The sequence below is a fragment of the Panthera tigris genome, chromosome B1 (assembly GCF_018350195.1).
Source record: "Panthera tigris isolate Pti1 chromosome B1, P.tigris_Pti1_mat1.1, whole genome shotgun sequence".
Lineage (NCBI taxonomy): Eukaryota > Metazoa > Chordata > Mammalia > Carnivora > Felidae > Panthera > Panthera tigris.
In genome coordinates, this window is record NC_056663.1 from 63,517,272 (window position 1) to 63,537,152 (window position 19,881).

Here is a 19,881-nt window from a genome sequence, read left to right on the forward strand (position 1 = left end):
AAGAAGTGAAAAGATTTGCAGAATCTAGGCTTTCGTGATGACACGGGGTCAAACTGACAGCTGCTTTAGGTGTGAGTTGCTCTTAGTAAATTTCCTGTCCATGGAATAAACAAACTCACGTTTTATGGGTGCTCTCAGCTATGTGGAATGTCTGATTATTTAAGTGCCTTGTGGTTCAGTGCTTTAAACAGTAGAATTAAAAATGAGCTTAAGAAATTGTGAAAACTCAGCCAGGGGTTGCAAGTTGATTCAAGACAAATGTAGCTAACAATCCTCAGTTTCCTCATCTAAGGACAAAAAATAACAGTACCTATCTGTGTTAGCCAGGGTGCTGCAGAGAAACAGAAACGATAGGATATGTTGCAGAAAGCATTGTCATCTGAGCCCAAAGGCAGTCAGTTGTCAGAATTCCTTCTTGCTGGGGGAGGCCATTCTTTTTCTGTTAAGGTCTTCAATTGATTGGATGAGACCCCTCCACATTACAGAGGGCAATCTGCTTTACTCACTGATTTAATTGTTAGTCTCATTAAAAACAAAAGCAAAAACAAACAACTTTCACAGAAATATCCAGAATAATGTTTGACCAAATATCTGAATGTCATGGCCCAGTCGGGTTGACATAAAATTAACCATCATACTATTTCAAAAGAATGTTCTGAGCATTAAATTATTTAATACATGTAAAACACTGTATTAGGACATTGGCACCTAACACGCACTGAATATTAAATCCTATTATTTTGTTGTTATTAATATTCAAGCAGTGACCTAGAGTGGTAGTGAAAAAAAAAAGACTATTGTTTTATACCTTGTATAGGAACGATGAGAGACATTTTAAGTGAGCATGAAAAATAGTGAACATGATGTAGATAGGAACTTCCTAGTAAATTATCAGATGTTCTCATTCAAATCGAACTTTTGTGAAGAGAAATGCATTTATGTATCTATCCCAAAGTAAACACACTGAGAAAAAAATTCTTTTACATCGTTCTCCTTGGCACTTTTAGAGATACAACTCTTTCCTTTCCAGTGGCAAGAGAGAGTTCAATTCTTCAAATCTGGTCAGGAAAAGCAGCTTGCTTCTATTTAAAGTTAAAATTCATTCTTCATCTTTCTCTCTCCCTTTTGCTACTGCTGGGAAATCAGTATAAAATAAAGGCCCATCTCATAAAATCTTAGGCAGCAGCATAGTTACATTATTCACACTTAGTTCAAATGGAGAAGTTCATTCCAACCAGAAAAGTTATGAAAGATATGCAGTTCCCAGGAGGTGTGGGCCTTCTGCCAGATAAATCATTCACCAACGCACGAGGCTGCAGCCTGGCCTTCCCTCCTTGCACCTGTTTCATTGCAGGATCCTTTACCGCCTGGCTTCGGCTGCCCACGTGCTCATCTAACAACTGAAGCCCAAAGTTCAGAGATCAGCAGTTTCTTGTTCTGACAGTGATGATGATCTCCCTTTCTTCATTAATTGTGAATTCTATGGAGTTTTTTTTTATTATTATAATCTGTCAGGAACTCTTTACTCAGACTCCTTAATAAATCATCTCTTTTCTCAAGCGACTGTTCTGACTTTCCATTTATTCCAAGATGGGTTGAAATTACTAACTTTTATTATAAACACCCTTGGCTCCTTTTCTCCCCCTACAGACTTTGAATTGCTTTCTTTCCCCTCTCCTGTCATCTGGGAGTTCGTTCTGTGTGCAGAACATTTTGCCGCTTTGGGTATGAGAAAGCATTGTTCTGCTGCTCTTTTCTTGTCCTGTGTTCTTTGTTTCTCAGCCTTATTAATAGTTAATCTTATAAAGGCCTCTGCTCACTTTGCAGTTGCAGGTGTGCTAGGCAGGTACTGGTGTAACTCAGCCTGCCAAAGGGCTGGACTAGCTGCTCAACTGGGCAAAATGAGAAAATGAGGCAACAATGCTATGCTGCCATTTGCCTCTCCTCTTGGGTGCCCACCCCTCCAATTCTTTTGTTTTTAATGTTTATTTTTATTTTTGAGACAGAGAGAGAGAGAGAGAGCAGGGGAAGGGCAGAGAGAGTAAGACAGAGGACCTGAAGCAGGTTCTGTGCTGACAGCAGGGCTCAAACTCACGAACCGTGAGATCACGACCTGAAGTTGGAAGCTTAACCAGCTGAGCCACCCAGGCACCCCCACCCTTCCAATTCTTGAAGCTGTGCTCCCTTTCCATTCCCCCAGCCAATTCTCTTCCTCAGCCTTAAGGAAGCTAATTAGCTTCTCCAAGAAGCTAATTTTCATTTAGGAGCTAAGGATCTCATGTTGCATGGTACATGCTGGTTAGGTAGCTTGTGCAAGCACACCCTGAATGCCTCTGTTAATCACTCTATAGAGAATGTAGAGATCCTCTCCCCCCTCCATATTCCCATCAAACAGAATATGCAGAAGAATGTTTGCTCGGCATTCAAGGTCAGGGGATCTGGGGATGGCCATCCAGGAGCATCTCCCTTATAATGAAAAGCGTCTGGATGGCAGGCCTTGATATCCTTGGAAACAGTGGCTGTGCAGGAAGGGGAAGGGCCATTGATAGTTGCTAGGTGAAGTTACTATGTTATAAAAACTTGCTGCACATAGATCCTGTAGCACATGGTTTGTCCAATTGGCCGCTCTTGGACTCACTGTATATAAGTTCTCCCAATAAACCTATGTCTCCTTCCCTGTTTCTGGGTCTTTTCTTGGCTTAGAGTCTGCTGGGGGTGTGGCTACACATGTTACCTCTTATTTCCATTATATTTGAGTACCATGTGAAGAGAGAAGCATTCAACCCAAAGAAATAAGAGTTGAATATCCTGGCTCATTTCAACCACATTATATAGGTAATTACATACTCTATTTGTTTGGGAGTCTTTAAAGAAAGTCTCATTATAAAGTAGATTGTTCTGGATTCCTGATAAGCATAGCAAATGTAGTGGAAACTTCTGGTTTTCCATTCTGACCCTCCTTGCTGTGCTGGTATAGTCATCCCTAGTCGCTTACAGTGTTAGCTGCTAATAGTTCACAGCTATACCCTCCCAGAAGAATTCCCATTCACCAATTGAAGCCACCTAGCCTGAAATTTTCTGGGAAGTTATGCCCATCTCTGGGACAATCTACGGCTATGGCCAATGGCTGACTGATACACAGTACAAAATCCCACCCAAAGCTAGAACTACTGGGGGTTACCATTCAGGCTCCTGAACCCATAAACTCAGACTGAAACTGGTTTCGGTTAACTCACATCTTTGTTTAGGATACTACGTATGCATACTCTGTTTCCTTCACTTCCGTCTAGAGTTATCCTGAGAAAACTGTCTCAAAATCAGTTGCAGAGGAGCACCTTGATTGATACGTTGGTTTCGCGTCCAACTTCAGCTCAGGTCATGATTTCGTGGGTTCGTGGGATCAAGCATTGCATCTGGCTCACTGCTGTCAGCCTGCCAGCACTGAGCCCCCGTTGGGTCCTCTGTCCCACTCTCTCTGCTCCTCCCCCACCCACACTCGCAAAAAATAAATAAAACATTAAGAAAAATGAGTTGCACTAGAATGTACTTTTAGACTCTTGCTTCTAGGAGACTTGACTGAAGACCCTGAGAATAAGCTTTGGGAACCAGCAAACCATGAGACTGGAAAGAAAGGAGGGGAATTTTTTTGCACAAAAAATTGGTAGTTCAAATTTTAAAAAATAGCATTGAAGCACTCATCAGGGAGAAAATCAGAATTTTGACTTTTTAAAAGAGTTTCATATTGCTTTTATTTTGGATTACATGGGGCAGGACACACAATCTCCTGAGTGCTCAGTTACTCTGTATGTCTTAATCAAACATTGGCAGTAAGAAAAGGAATCTATCACAAACTCTTGTTTTTCAGTCATCCAAAACTACATGCCTCTATGGCTTCATGAAAGAAAAACATACATAAATAGTAGAATTCACAAATTTAACTATGTGCAAATCTCCTAACTATAAATGAATCTTCCAAAAGGAGAGCATTGGTGAGTTGCTAGGTGGTGATGTCTACTGCAGGATTTTGCACATGGCCATCTAGGAGCAAATTATGGTGCAGGGAGGTGTGGGAGGCTCTGGTATTTTCTGTGTATTAGAGGAAGTCAGACCACTTCTAGTCAAAACCGTGAGCTTCTTTTGCTGGGCATCTTGTGTAGAAATCTATCTCAAACACAGAGAAAACCCAAAGATTTTATCCTTCAGTGGCAGTAGGCTCCTTATTGAACACAGAACCATTTAAATGTAGGTTATCCTCTTATTAGATGGGCCATATCTCTTCAGTTTTCTACAACCCAGAGTCATGTCTATCTATGCTCACGTCTCAAATTTAAAGCAGCTAGATTCATCCATGTAAAGCACACTTTCTACCCATGAAATTAACACCTTCCTTGTTCTCATTCTTCATCTTCTATGGTTCTGCCCTGATTGAAGGATTTTTCACCCCATCCCTGATCTGCCTCTGGACCTTCTCATTGTACCATGGTGTTTGGTTTCACTTGGTTTGACTCTCTGCTCCTCCTTTACTTTCCTCTCTTCTCTACCTCTTCATACAAGCTCCTGCAGATGGATAATCCACTTGGGCATCTTCCGGAATAAGTGCACCTGCACTGACTCATTCTTCAGTCATACCCCTGCCTCATAATGTTTTTGACAATGTCTTCAATGTATCTTTTACAACAGAATAAGACAAATAGAACACAAGGGAAGCCACCAAACAACCACTGCCAAGCTCCAAATAGATTAAGCTCTGAAATTCTACCACCTTTGCTCCAAGTTTTGTGAGATCCCAGCGGGATGGAAGGTGAGCTGACTTCTTAAACCTCTCCATTGACCTGATCCCATCAATCAGTTTTCTCACTAGGGGGATGCTAGCTTACAGAATGCCTCCTGTCCATGTTGCAATTACTAGAGCTCTGGGAACAGGGTCAAAACTCTTTTTGTATAATGACTGTATCTATTGCTGACTATCTCTTATTGCACAACAACTACATGACAGGCACCATGCCAGATACTTTTTTTTCTTTATTTTTAATCCATATTGCTGCATGCAGGCATAAGTATTATCTCCAGTCTTCAAATGAAGTTGTGGTTTAGAGGGGTTAAAGTCAGACATCAGACATAAAGGGACAGATTTGGATGTGTCTGTTTTCCAAGGCTGTATTTCATTCTCTCTCTTTTCATTGTCATCCAACTACTCACCTCAGCCTAGCAACTATCCATTTGCAGAATCCCCTGTATTAGTTATCTATTGCTGGTAGCAAGCTTAGTGACCTAAAACAACATACATTTATTATCTCAGTTTCCATTGGTCAGAGGTTGCTATGACTTAGCTGGATTCTTTGCTCAAGGTCTCAAAAAGTGCAATCAAGGTGTCAACTGGGCTTCGTACCTTTCTGAAGCTTGGTGTCCTCTTCCAAGGTATTAACAAAATTCGTTTCCTTGCAGCTGCATGGCTGATAGCTCTGGCTTTACTGGCTGTTGATTAGGGGTCACCGTCATATCCTAAAGGTCTTCTTCCAATTCCATTGGCAAAATATGGTGGTCACTTCTTGAAGAGCAGCAGGAGAATCTCTCTGCAGTGTGTTATGACAGAGTCTTATCAACTTAACCTAATTAAAGGAGTCATCTCTCACACCTTTGCCATATTCCATTGATTAGAAACAAATCACAAGTCATACCCACACTCGAGTGGAGGGGATCCCATGGGGAGGATCTAATTGGGGGTCACATTAGGGTGTTTCTGCCACCCCCCCTTTCCAATATTCTCACAGGGCTGCTGGTGAAGTTTCAAGAAACACAGCCCAGAGTACAAGAGATAAAGTTCCCACTGAAGCTGCTGGTTCCAGCTGCCATTTTCCTCCCCCATTTAAGTGGGGAGGATATTATTTATCTACTTTGCTGGGGCAGGGTGACAATTTGGCCATAGAATGCTTTGATACCCATGATGAAAGGCTTCTTTATAAAGCCAAAGTACATTTTTTTTCCCAAAAAAGAAAAATAGAAAGAAGTCATCTGTTGCTAGGGAAACCACAACCTTTTGCTGTGCTTATTTAGAAAAGAGACATATTCAAGACTCTTCACCGTAGGAACTGGGATTGTGCTTTATGTTGGTGAGAATAAACAAAGAAAAAATATCAATCCTATCAAATGAAAAAAAAATCCATTATCTTGTATCTTGCTGAAAAGGTTTTATTCTCAGGGGTTCAATTCAAGATTCACCCCCTCTTTTCCCTTGCTATTTTTGTCTAGAAATTTCCTTTAAATTCGGCAGAATCTTTGGGTCTCAGCAAAACATGAGAAGCTGAAGGGATATTGGGCAAGCTAGAAAAATTCATTCCAGAAGGGCATGGCTAAGAGGCTATAGACTCTTCCCCTTCTGTTCAGATTGTGCCTGGGCACTAAGTCAAGAAAGAGTCTCAGAGAATTTTTTTAGTACTCTTGCTTAGTATGTCATTAGACTTTTCATATTGCTTAAATGATCACATTCTTGCACACATACTGTGGTTCAAGTCACACTTTTAAAAGGCAGTTCTATTTTCAGGTGTCTGGAATTTTAGCTAAAAGAGTTTGATGCAGGGGTGCCTGGGTGGCTCAGTCAGTTAAGCATCCGACTTCGCTCAGGTCATGGTCTAGTTCATGGGTTTGAGCTTCCCGTCTGACTCTGTGCCAACAGCTCAGAGCCTGGAGCCTGCCACGGACTCTGTGTCTCCCTTGCTCTCTGCCCCTCCTTCGCTTGTACTCTTTCTCTCTCTCAAAAATAAACATTAAAAAAATTTTAAATACAATAAAATAAAAAAAAATAAAATAAGTTTGATGAAGTTTGACCCCAAACGCTTCCTTTTCAGACCCGTTAGATCCAACTCTTCTTTGTGGCATGGTAAGAGGCTTCCTCTTCTAGTGCCCTGGTGAGCAGGCTCACTGAGACAAGCCTCCAAACTGCTAGGCCAGACTGCCTGCCACCATCTCTTGAGGCCCAATGGAGCTGCTGGTTGACGTCTCTTCAGGGATATTCTGGGGGATACTTTACTTGTGAAAATGTGGAGATGAGACAGGGTGGGGCAAAGAGATAGTAACTAGAATATTCTGACCTACGGAAATATTGTTACATAACAATGGTGTATGCCTGAGGACATGGCCCTGATTAGTCTCACTTAAAATCTAAAATGAAAAGGCGTGTGGAAACTGAGGAGAATTTTATTCTGGATTGGCCTTGTGTGTAGTCTGTATGTCACTAATTCCTCTGTTGTTAGTCTCCGTAGGAAAAATATCCCAAAGTGGGTTTTATGGCTTCTCTTCTCTACTCCTAGGTGAAGAACTGTGTGCTATTGAAGATTCTCTCCTATTTGTTCAAAAGGCCCATGCTCATCAAGAGGCTAGGGAGAGGAGTGTGGATTCAGGAACCCGAGTTATCGAAAGCCCATGTACTGGGTAAGCAGAGCTTTGCAGGCAGTTTGCTACAATGTGAATTACAGATAGTTACCTAATAAAGGGAATGGCTATTTTATTTCTTCTTTTTGTTTGGAATGTGTCTTTCATATATCTGTGCTCTGTGAGCCTATGTCTGTGTTCATGAGGTGATATTTTATTCAGTATTGTGACATTAAAGCTTGTTAAGTCAGGCTCTAAATCAGACTCTAAGTCAGGCTGGTTAAGTTCTCTAAAAAAAATTCTCAAATTATTACAGCCAAAGTGTAACCAATGTTACACTGAGAATCATAAATACAATTCAAATAAATACAAAATAAAAAATGTATTCTTTAGTTCAACTTAAAAGTTAAAATGTAATATTTAAAACAGTGGTTTTTGTCACTATTTTGTCATAGTCATTTTTATGATACTAAAAGAACTATGTGAACTACGTTTCTAATTATCATTTAATCTCAATAGGGTTTAAATTTATAACTTTCTAAAGAAAAAGGCAGCCATTTTAATTTCTGCATCTGCAAAAGTAACGTTACATGAGGCCAGATGTGTGAATTACTTGAAGTTATATGGAAAATTTTGTCTAGGGAATATTAGAAGGATAAGGGTTTGGAAAAATAAATATGCCATTGTATTCCCCAATTTTCAGTATTACTATACTAATAACTATTAGAAACTAGGAGTGAAAATGCTAATATTCTTCTAATTATAAGTTATGGGCAGCACAATATGTTCCTAATAGCACTACATGCTTTGTTCATATTCAGTAGTGTAAGGAAAAAAATTAAAACCACTCAGTTTAACACGGTTGCATGTCAGTAAAGCTTAGCTGCTTTTAAGCTCTTCTTCAAAACTAAACCCGACAGGCTGGTTTAAAAATATCTACCCATAATCTCTGCCTCATAGGTGTCTATGTTTCTGTAAGGTAAAAAGCATCAAGAAGGTCAATGAAATGTGCAGAAAGAGTAAGAATAACTGGAAACACTTACCTGTGGTTAGCCTGCTCTGTCTGAATATAACAGAGTGTAATGGCTTACAGTGGTGAATTGAGTCATCAAATTTATTTACTGATAGTCCATCTACTTGCTATTTTAGATCAATTCACAACTTTCAGGGAGAAATAATTTCATAAACTGGAAAAGAGAATTAAAGATGAAATATAATTCTAGAAAACAATTCAAGAAAAAAATTTACTGAGTTTGAGAAAAACATCTTTTGATATCACACTAAACTTAATTCTAGACCACACACAAATATTTTTATTCTTTTTAAAAACTGTTGGAAATTGAAATAATCATGGGCTTATTTGGAAATAATTTAATTACCTTGGATCACATATCAAGTCATAAACATGAACTGCATATTTAGTGGTTATAGAACTTAGAAATAAGATTTCATCAACCAACATTCTAACCAGCCTATTCTAAAAGTTAGTAATTATATGCTTTATGACCTTCTCCATGTACTCTCTGCCTGTGAAGTTGTTCCCCAAAATATTTTCAATAGAATTTGACAATTAAAATGGTGAAGTTTCAAATACCTGATTAGAGAATCTCCTAATCTTTTGCATTGACCAGATCATTTCATATGGCTTATCACTAACCTGTGGAGTGAGATGATTACAGACCCATTGTTTCTACCTTGTTTTGCTCTCTGGAAGATGAACAGAGATGGCACCAGATTTTTTTCAAATCCCGCACTCACTTTGTACAAATACAAATGCAGACAAAACATTGCTCTGAAATGTACTTTAGCAATGAACAAATGATAGATCTGAGACTCAGATAAAGGTATTTGCCTCAGGTTGTGAAGACAGCATTGGAGCTGAGACGAAAGCGAAGATTTCCTGGTTCTTAGTTCAGCGATCTCACAGTACACTGTTGAGGCATCAGAATTTGTTTTAATTGTGGGAAGGAAATATAAAAGTACTACACTGATTTTCAGAACTATTTATGGACTTCCATAGGACACAGTTTCCAAATTATTTTGGAAACTTAAGTTAACACCTGCTACTTTTATTTTTATTTTTTTTTAATTTTTTTTTCAACGTTTTTTTTTTTTAATTTATTTTTGGGACAGAGAGAGACAGAGCATGAACGGGGGAGGGGCAGAGAGAGAGGGAGACACAGAATCGGAAACAGGCTCCAGGCTCCGAGCCATCAGCCCAGAGCCTGATGCAGGGCTCGAACTCACAGACCGCGAGATCGTGACCTGGCTGAAGTCGGATGCTTAACCGACTGCGCCACCCAGGCGCCCCGACACCTGCTACTTTTAAATAAAGGAAAACATTTTCATTATTTATACAATTTTCCTGCTTCCACTAGAAGTGCCAAACAGTACACAAGCTGTCAGTATCTCCATTAAAAAAATACAACAGAAAGGGGTTTAAAAAGTTTTATTAGGGAAATGAGGAGCTTAAGTAGAGCCTGTTATGCCCAGAATTCGTGATCCCCAAAGACCACTAGGGAGCCGAGTCGGATGCAAAAGCAAAAGAGCCTTTATTCGAGCTAGCTTGAGCTCAATCCCCTACCTGCACCGACGCAGCGGTGAGATACCAGGGAGAGAGAGCGAGTTTCAAAAGCATAAAGGTTTTATAGGGGTCTAGGGGCAGTTGGTGAGGTAATGGCTGTGGCCTCGGCCGATTGGCTGGGGAAGGGTCGGAGTCCTGTTACGCAGGTCGCTGGGCATGTTTTGATCAGTAAGTTTGAATGGGTGAGTGGGAGGTTACTCAAGGGGAGGAGGCACGGTCTGAGGTTTCTGCGATTTTCCCAGAAAAGGGGTCATGTCAGGGACATAGTCACTCAAGGTGGAGAACACAGAGCAAGATGGAGTCGGCCGGTGTAGGCCCGCCCTTTCAGAGCCCAAGTTGTGGCTCTGCTTTCTCCAGTTGGATGTGGTTGGTTACTAATTTCCATAGTTTGATCACCTTTTATATTCCCATAGGTACTACACTGTACAGAAACCCCAAGAAGAGTGAGCAGCAAGTTAAACATCTTTTACTAAGGTTAGCATATTTAAAAAGAAACAAGAAATGCATTTGGCTGGATTTCAGCGTCTTTTCAGTGAATTGTTTCAATAGCAATGCTGTTGCCAGTGGATTTTAAATATCTTAAAAGAGTTTACAGGTGCACACCAAAATTCTGTAACAGCCCATGGTCATTTGGAGCTCAGTGGGTAAGCGCTAATGTCAAGGGTTCTAGCCTGTATTTTCCCTGAAAGCACAAACACATGATATGATAGAACTTGAATTCACACTTGCCTTGTCAGATAGACCGAGGCACATAAAAGTTGGTTAGCAAGAAATGATATTGAACTTACCCTTAGCTTTCCCAGTAAAGAGAAGTTCTTATAGGAACTACTTGTTGGGAACCACAATTTGGCCTTGGCATCCTCAGGTCAAGCTGAAAATCTTAGCTGCTGTCTGACTACAAATTGCCATTTTGAGTGGCTTGCATGCATAGTAACCATGAGTCCATACTTACTAGATATGATTCTAATTGCAGTTAGATGCATGATGACTGTAGTAGTGTATTATCAAGGAACCAGTGGTTTGCAAACCTACAAATATTTTTGTTGGCAACACTGCTGTGGTTTTTAAATCTAGAAAAAAAATGTAATGAGTAAGTTTTGGTGGGACATTTTCCTCTCACTACTGTCACTTGGTACAATGCAATGAGAATACACCCAGATCTTAAAATTGGGTACCTGTATCTTACCTCAGCTAGATAACAGTTCTCCCTGTTTACTTTGTGATGTGTCAGAGTTACAAACTTTCACTATAAAGGGAAAGATAGGAAATATTTTAGGTTTTCCAGGCTATGTGGTCTCTGTCACAACCACTAGACTCTGCTGTTATAGTGCAAAAGTAGCCACGTGCAGTAGGTAAATGAATGAGCGGGACTGTGTTCCAGTACAACTTTATCCACAAAATCAAGAGGTGGGCTGGATTTGGCTGACGAGCGGTAGTTATAGTAACATATCTAGAGTGAGAAAACTCTTCTTAAAAAATCCCTAAACTTTAAAAGTCTCTTTGCTTCAACCCCTGGTAAAAGCATTCCATAGAATGAGTTTTGCAAAAATAGCTATTTTAACTTTATTTCAATTCATGGGATATGTGAAGATATATTAAGGTTAGTTGGTGGGAAGTAAAAGAAAAAAAATTGGCCATTATTTTCTTCATTGAACAAATTTTAAAGGAGTATAAGAGTTGTTTTTTTTTTTTTTTTTTTTTTTTTTTTTTTTTTTTTTGCAGGGATTACAAAATACATTTAACTGATTTGTCAATGTCAAAAGATAGAAGTAATGAATTTAGATCACTACAGTCAGGAAGTCTACTAAACAGAATGAATTATCCAGCCCATTAATTTAAGAATTGGCTTGTGTTGTGAGAACTTCTCTAGTTATTGATACTTTCATTTGTATTTTGGTCAATAGAAGGATGACTTGCTATTAAAATTGACCTCTTAGATCTTGGGGAAAAAAACACTAATTGATAATTCCTATTTTAGAGGCATATGTTTTGTCATCTGAATTTGCTAAGAATTTGTAATACCACTAGATAAATAAATAAGAATTGGCCAAGAATGTTGCTTATGGAAAGCCAGGGACCCTGCCAGATTTAAAAAAAAATCATATATAGGAAAATTTGACATATTCTGCCTCTATTCTGACATGCTATTTTTATGAATATTTCATTTGAGTTTTAGTCTCCATTTAGAGAACAGAAGCTAGGAGAGTATTGTTTCTAGATACACTATATTTGTGTTGTTATAACTTACATGACAAGTAGACTGACAAGGGCTGAGGAGGTTTAGGATCAAGAATGAAGTTGAAGGGTATGATGAAAATAATAGAACCAATATGCCTGATAGTTTAAATAAGTTTATTATAGGTTCAATTATGAGTGGAAAATTAATAGAAAAGTTTTGTTAAAAAAGGAACATGATAAGCAGGTATGTAAAACTTGATTTAATCATATTCCAGTTCTAGAAAAGGCAAGGTGTGATAGCCAACCTCCAGGATGGTGCTCAATGTTCCTGCCTTCTGGTATTCAGTCCCTTTGTTTAGTACCGTACCACAATGAATAAATACTGACCTATAGAATGTGTAAGAAATAATGATATGTGACTTTTTAGGCTAGATCATAAAAGGTGTTTTGACATCTGCTTTGCTCTCTTTAGAATTGCTCGTTTATTTTAAGGTCTATGTTTAAAGTGTGTAACATGATGATTTGATATACATATACATGATGAAATGATTAGTCAAGCTAATGAATGTATCATCTCCTCACATAGGTACCGTTTTGTGTGTGTGATAAGGGCATTTGAAATCTACAGTATTCCATACAACATGATTGTCTAGGGTCACCATGGTATACATTAGATCTCTAGACTTATTAACCCTACATAACTGCAACTTTGTACCCTTTGAACAATATCACCCCCCCACCCCCATAAACAGCTTCTGATAACCACTGTTTAACTCTCTGCTTCTATGAGTTTGACTTTTTTTTTTTTTATAGATTCCTCATATAAGAAAGATCATAAAGCATTTCTTTGTCTGGCTTATTTCCTTCAGGTTTATGTTGTCACAAATGGCAGGATTTCCTTTTTTTCTCATGGCTGAATAACATCCCAAGTGTGTGAGTGGGGGTGGGTGTGCGTGTATACATACAAATTTATATACATACATATACATATATGTATATGGACATTTTCTTTATTTATTCCTCTGTTGACAGACATTTGGGGTTTTTTTCATATCTTGGCTACTGTAAATAATGCTACAGTGGACATGAAAGTGCAGATATTTTAAGATACTGTTTTCATTTCTTTTAAATATATACCCAGAAGTGGGATTGCTGAATCAAATGGTAGTTCTATTTTTAATCTTTTGAAGACCTTTATACTATTTTCCAGAGTGGCTGCACCAATTTACATTCCCACCAACAATGTACAGAAGTTCCCTTTTCTTGACATTCTTGCCAGCACTTGTTATCTTTTCTCTTTAGGATCATAGCCATTTAAGAAGTGTGAGATGATATTTGTCTAGATAGTTTTGTGGGGGCAGAGAGGGTACTTTTAAGATTACTTTTCTTCATCACTGATTTTTAAAAATTTGTTTATGATGTGTCTTGATGAAACATTTTTCATATACCTTGTTCTTGAGGTTTGTTGAGATTCTGGGTCTGAGGGATTAAAATTTTCACCAAATTTGGGAAGATATCAGCCATTATTTCTTCCAACTTTTTTTTTTAAAAATATTTAAATCCAAGTTAGTTAACATATATATAACACCCAATGCTCATCCAAACAAGTGCCTTGCTTAATGCCCATCACCCATTTATCTCATCCCCCTGCCCAACACCCCTCCAACAACCCTGTTTGGTCTCTATATTTAACAGTCTCTTAAGGTTTGCCTTCTTCTCTCTTTTTATCTTACTTTTCCTTCCCTTCCCTATGTTCACCTGTTTTGTTTCTTAAATTCCACATATGAATGAAATCATATGATATTTGTCTTTCTCTGACTGACTTCTTTTGCTTAGCATAATACGTTCTAGTTCCATCCATGTTGTTGCAAATAGCAGGATTTCATTCTTTTTGATCACCGAGTAATATTCTATTGTGTGTGTGTGTGTGTGTGTGTGTGTGTGTGTGTGTGTGTGTCTGTACACACCACATCTTCTTCATCCATTCATCAGTTGATGGGCATTTAAGCTCTTCCCATAGTTTGGCTATTGTTGATAGTGCTACTATAGACATTGGTGTGCATGTGCCCCTTCAAATCAGAATTTTTGTATCCTTTGGATAAATACCTAGTAGTACAATTGCTGGGTTGTAGGGTAATTATATTTTTAATTTTTTGAGGAATCTCCATACTGTTTTCTTCAGAGAGGCTGCACCAGTTTGTATTCCCATTAGCAGTGTGAAAGTGTTTCCCTTTCTTTGCATCCTCGCCAGCATCTATTATTTCCTGAGTTGTTAATTTTAGCCATTCTGATAGGTGTGAGGTGGTATCTCATCATGGTTTTGATTTGTATTCCACTGATGATGAGTGACATTGAGCATGTTTTCACATATCTGTTAGCCATCTAGATGTCTTCTTTGGAAAAGTGTCTACTCATGTCTTTTGCCCATTTCTTCACTGGATTATTTGTTTTTTTGGATGTTGAGTTTGGTAAGTTCTTTATAGATCGTGGATGCTCTTTATCTGATATGTCATTTACAATATCTTTTCCCATTCCACTGGTATCCTTTTAGTTTTATTGATTGTTTCCTTCACTGCACAGAAGCCTTTTATCTTGATGAGGTCCCAATAGTTTATTTTGCTTTTGTTTCCCTTGCCTCTGGAGACGTGTTTAGTAAGAAGTTGCTGCAGCCAAGGTCAAAGAGGTTGTTGCCTGTTCTCTCCTCTAGGATTTTGATGGCATCCTGTCGCACAAGTAGTTCTTCATCAATTTTGAGTTTATTTTGGTGTATGGTGTAAGAAAGTGGTCCAGGTTCATTCTTCTGCGTGTCATTGTCCAGTTTTCCAACACCATTTGCTGAAGAGACAGTCTTTTTTTCCACTGGATATTCTTTCCTATTTTGTCAAAGATTAGTTGGCCATACACTTGTGGGTCCATTTCTGGGTTTTCTATTCTGTTCCATTGATTTATGTGTTGGTTTTTGTGCCAGTACCATAATGTCTTGAAGTCCAGAATAGTGATGCTTCAGCTTTGGTCTTCTTTTTCAACATTTCAACATTATTTCTTTTTCAACATTACAACGTTCAACATTACTCTATTTGGGGTCTTTTCTAGTTCTATGCAAATTTTAGAATTACTTGGTATAGCCTGTGAATAATGCTGATTTTATTTCGGTAGGGATTGCATTGAAGGTGTAGATTGTTTTCAGTAGTGTCAACATTTTAACAATATTTGTTCTTCCAGTCCATGAGCATGGAATGTTTTTCAACTTGTGTCTTCTTCAACTTCTTTCATAAGCTTTCTATAGTTTTAAGTGTGTGTATTTTTCACCTCTTTGGTTAGGTTAATTCCTAGGTATTTTATGGTTTTTGGTGCAATTGTAGATGGGATTGATTTCTTATTTTCTCTTTCTGCTGCTTCATTATTGGTGTATAGAAATGCAACCAACTTCTGTACATTGGTTTTATATCCTACGACTTTGCTGAATTCATGGATCAATTCTAGCAAGTTTTTTGGTGGAGTCTTTCAGGTTTTCCATGTAGAGAATCATATCATCTATGAAGAGTGAAAATTTGACTTCTTCCTTGCCTATCTGGATGCTTTTTATTTCTTTGTGTTGTCTGATTGCTGAAGCTAGGACTTCCAACACTAGGCTGAACAGCAGTGGTGAGAGTGGACGTCTTGTCGTGTTCCTGACCTCAGGGGTAAAGTTCTCAGTTTTTCCCCCAGGGATGATGATATTAGCTGTGGCTCTTTCATATATGGCCTTTCTAATCTTGAGGTATGTTCTTTCTACTCCTACTTTCTTGAAAGTTTTTATCAAGAAAGGGTGCTGTATTTTGTCAACTATTGAGAGGATCATGTGGTTCTTGTCCTTTCTTTTATTAATGTGATGTATCATGTTGATTGATTTGTGAATATTGAACCAGCCCAGCAGCCCAGGAATAAGTCCAACTTGATCATTTGAATACTTTTTTTTAAGGCATTGCTGGATCCATTTTGATAGTATCTTTTTGATAATTTTTGCATCCAGGTTCATCAGGGAAATTGGTCTATAGTTCTCCTTTTTAGTGGGGTCTTTGGTTTTAGAATCAAGGTAATGCTGGCCTCATACAATGAGTTTGGAAGTTTTCTTTCCATTTCTATTTTTTGGAACAGCTTCAAAAGAATAGTATTGATTCTCCTCCTCCTCCTCCTTTTAGTATTGACTTTTCTTTAAATGTTTGATAGAATTCCCTTGGGAAGCCACCTGACCCTGGACTTTTGTTTGTTGGGAGATTTTTTATTACTGATTCAATTTCTTTACTGGTTATGGGTCTGTTCAAATCTTCTATTTCTTCCTGTTTCAGTTTTGGTAGTTTGTATGTTTGTAGGAATTTGTTCATTTTTTCCAGATTGCCCAATTTGTTGGCATCTAATTGCTCATAATATTCTCTTAGTATTATTTTGTGTTTCTGCTATGTTGGTTGTGATCTCTCCTCTTTCATTCGTGATTTTACTTATTTGGGTCCTTTCCTTTTTCTTTTTGATAAATCTGGCTAGGCAATGGACAGTTCATCTAAGCAGAAAATCAACAAGGAAACAATGGCTTTGAATGACACACTGGACCAGAGGGACTTAACAGATATATTCAGAACATTTCATCTTAAAGCAGAAAAATACACATTCTTCTCAAGTGCACATGGAACATTCTCTAGAATAGATCACATAAGAGGTCACAGATCAGTCCTCAGCAAGTACAAAAAGATCTAGATCATACCCTGCATATGTTCAGACCATAACACTACAAAATGTGAGGTCAAACACAGGAAAAATTTTGGAAAGACCACAAATACTTGGAAATTAAAAAACATCCTTCTAAAGAATAAATGGGTTAGCCAATAAATTAAAGACAAAATTAAAAAGTACATGGAAGCCAATGAAAATAAAAACACGACAGTCTTAAACTTTTGGAATGAGGCAAAGACAGTCATAAGAGGGAAGTAAGTATATAGCAATCCAGGCCTTCCTAAAGAAGGAAGAAATGTCTCAAATACACCATCTAACCTTACAACTAAAGGAGCTGGAAAAAAACCAGCAAATAAGGCCCAAAACCAGCAGAAGGGAAATAAAGAGCAGAAATCAATGGTATTGAAATCAGAAAAACAGTAGAAAAGATTAAAAAAAAAAACCAGGAGCTCGTTTTTTGAAAGAATTAACAAAATTGATAAACTCCTAGGCAGATCTATCAAAGAGAAAAAGGAAATGACCCAAATAAGTAAAATCTTCAATTTTCATTCTGCTCCCCTCCCGACTTCCATGGGTCAGGCTCATTTTTTCTCATTCCATAGCTCATGTCACAGTTTTTTTTCTTAGTCTTATTTCTTTCATTTTAGATAGCTTCTACTACAATGTCTTTATAATCATTAATATTTTCTTATGCAGTGTTTAATCTACTGTTAATTTCATTCAGTGTATTTTTTCCATGTATTTCTTTTTCATTTCCAGAAGTTTGATCTGGATTCTTTACTTGTCTTCCATGTTTCTTATTATGCTCATACTTTTCTCTACCTTCTTGAATATATGGAGCATATTTATAATAGATGTTTCAGCATTCTTGTTTATTAATTCAGTTTATCATCTGTATCATTTTTGCATCCCCTATAGTTATTTACTCATTGCACATTGTGTTTTCCTGCTTCTTTGCATACCTGTTATTTTCTGATCGAATTCTAAACTAGACATTGCAAATTTTACCTATTACATGCCAGAGATATTGTTTTGATTTCTTTAAATATTTTTTTGCCTTTATTCTGGGGTGGAATTAAGTTACTCGGAAATAATTTGATCCTTCTAAGTCTTATTTAGAAGTTTTGTTAGATGGTCCAGGACAGCTTTTAATCTGGGCTAATTTCATATCAGCACTATGGCACAATATCCTTATAAAGACTCTTCGTGATGCCTCATGTGTTAGAAAGTCTCTCCATTCTGGCTGGTTAGAACATGAGCTATTCTTGGTCCTTTTTAAGCTCTATGGATTTCTACTCCTTTTGAGTGGTTCTTTCCCCAGAGACAGAGTTTCTCTAATGGCATGCACTGATCAGTGATCGAGTAAAGACACAAAGAGGACCCCATGCATATCCCCACAACCCTCTTCCTCCTCCCGCCCCTCCGTGCAACGCTCTCCTCTTCAGTTCTCTGCCTTAACAGTTTTAGCTACTGCCTTTCTGAACCCTGAACTTTGTCTTCTCAACTCAAGAAAACCACTGAGTTCTGTTTGGGTTCCCCCTCTCTATACTGCAACTTGAAAACTCTCTCCTGGCAGTAAGCTGGGGCATTTTCAGCTTTCACTTTGTGTCTTTCTTCTCTCTCAATGCTGCTTGTTGTTTCATATATTTTGTCTAAGTCTTTTAGGTGAGAGGGAATGTCTAGTCCCTGCCATTCCTTAATGAATGAAAGCAGAAATTCTGGGCCTGAGGTTTTGATGGGATGTGGGAGGAGATTTTCTTGTGATGTAATTTTATATCTAGGACATGAGGTAAGGCTGTACTATAAGGCAATGTCCCTTAAAGGTAAAATCAATTTTAATATATTTTTCAAGTATATTGATTCTTGACTCTCATACCTTAAGTGGATGGTTAGGAAGATTATAACTGGCAATTATTTGCCTCATTAAGTAACTGTAATTTTCTGTTTTAGCATCATAGTATTTGTTATTAACTGATGAATTGAAGAAAATGTTATTTTTTCCTGTTTCATATTTGTAAGCATATATTTAAAAAATTCCATTAGTTAGGGGCATCTGGGTGGCTCAGTTGGTTAAGCATCCAACTTCGGCCTAGGTCATGATCTCACCGTTCCCAAGTTTGAGCCCCGCGACAGGCTCTGTGCTAACAGCTCAAAGCCTGGAGCCTGTTTCAGATTCTGTGTCTCCCTCTCTCTCTGTCTCTCTGCCCCTCCCCCACTCACACTCTGTCTCCTCTCTCTCTCTCAAAAACAAATAAACATTAAAAAATTTCATTAGTTGGGGCGCTTGGGTGGCTCAGTCGTTTGGGTGTCCAACTTCGGCTCAGGTCATGATCTTGCAGTTTGTGGGTTCGAGCCCCCCCCCCCCCCCCCCGTTGGGCTCTGTGCTGACAGCTCGGAGCCTTGGAGCCTGCTTTGGATTCTGTGTCTCCCTCTCTCTCTGCCCTCCTCCACTCATGCTCTGTATCTCTCTCTCTCAAGAATAAATAAACATTAAAATAATTCCATTAGTTAAAAATTTTAATTAATTGTATTATTTTTATTGGTAAATTTTCTTTAGGTACTAATTATATTTCTTAAATTCTAAAACACTAAAACTATTGATTTATGATTTGGCTGACAATATATGGTTATGTTCTCTAAACAAGATGCCTGGATCAATTGTGTGTAACCATATGTAATTCTAAAGTTCTCCAGGAAATACTGGCTTTGGGGCACAAGTGAAATCACATTTTTTTATACCCCAATTCTGATGATTCTTGACAATAGCTTCATGTTCAAGCAGTGTCTCAAAGCATATCTCAGCTATTTGTGGGAACCCCCAAGGCATGTCTCATAATGCCTATAAACCAATCTTAATGCCAATGAATCACCTGCAGTTCATCATATAGCATCCACCATTTTTGACATCCACTGTGTATAAAGTCACTCTATGAAGCCACTCTGCTGATACAGCTGATGGCACTCATGGTGAAAATATCACAGTCCTTGCCAAGAGCATCATCTCATGATTCTTAGAGTAATAGCGCAGGATTAGTTTCTATAGG

The 19,881-nt window shown here is 38.2% G+C and overlaps 1 long non-coding RNA gene across 6 annotated transcripts in view; it reads left to right on the top strand.

Annotated features, from left to right (window-relative positions):
- The first annotated feature begins 7,135 nt into the window (after positions 1-7,135).
- LOC122237641 overlaps positions 7,136-19,881 on the top strand; it is a 72,371-nt gene continuing 59,625 nt past the window's right edge. For all 6 annotated transcript variants that reach the window (XR_006216230.1, XR_006216231.1, XR_006216227.1 and 3 more), the window contains exons 1-3: positions 7,136-7,223; positions 7,308-7,428; positions 10,366-10,426. This is a non-coding gene — a long non-coding RNA (uncharacterized LOC122237641). The remainder of the gene's footprint in view (positions 7,224-7,307; positions 7,429-10,365; positions 10,427-19,881) is intronic.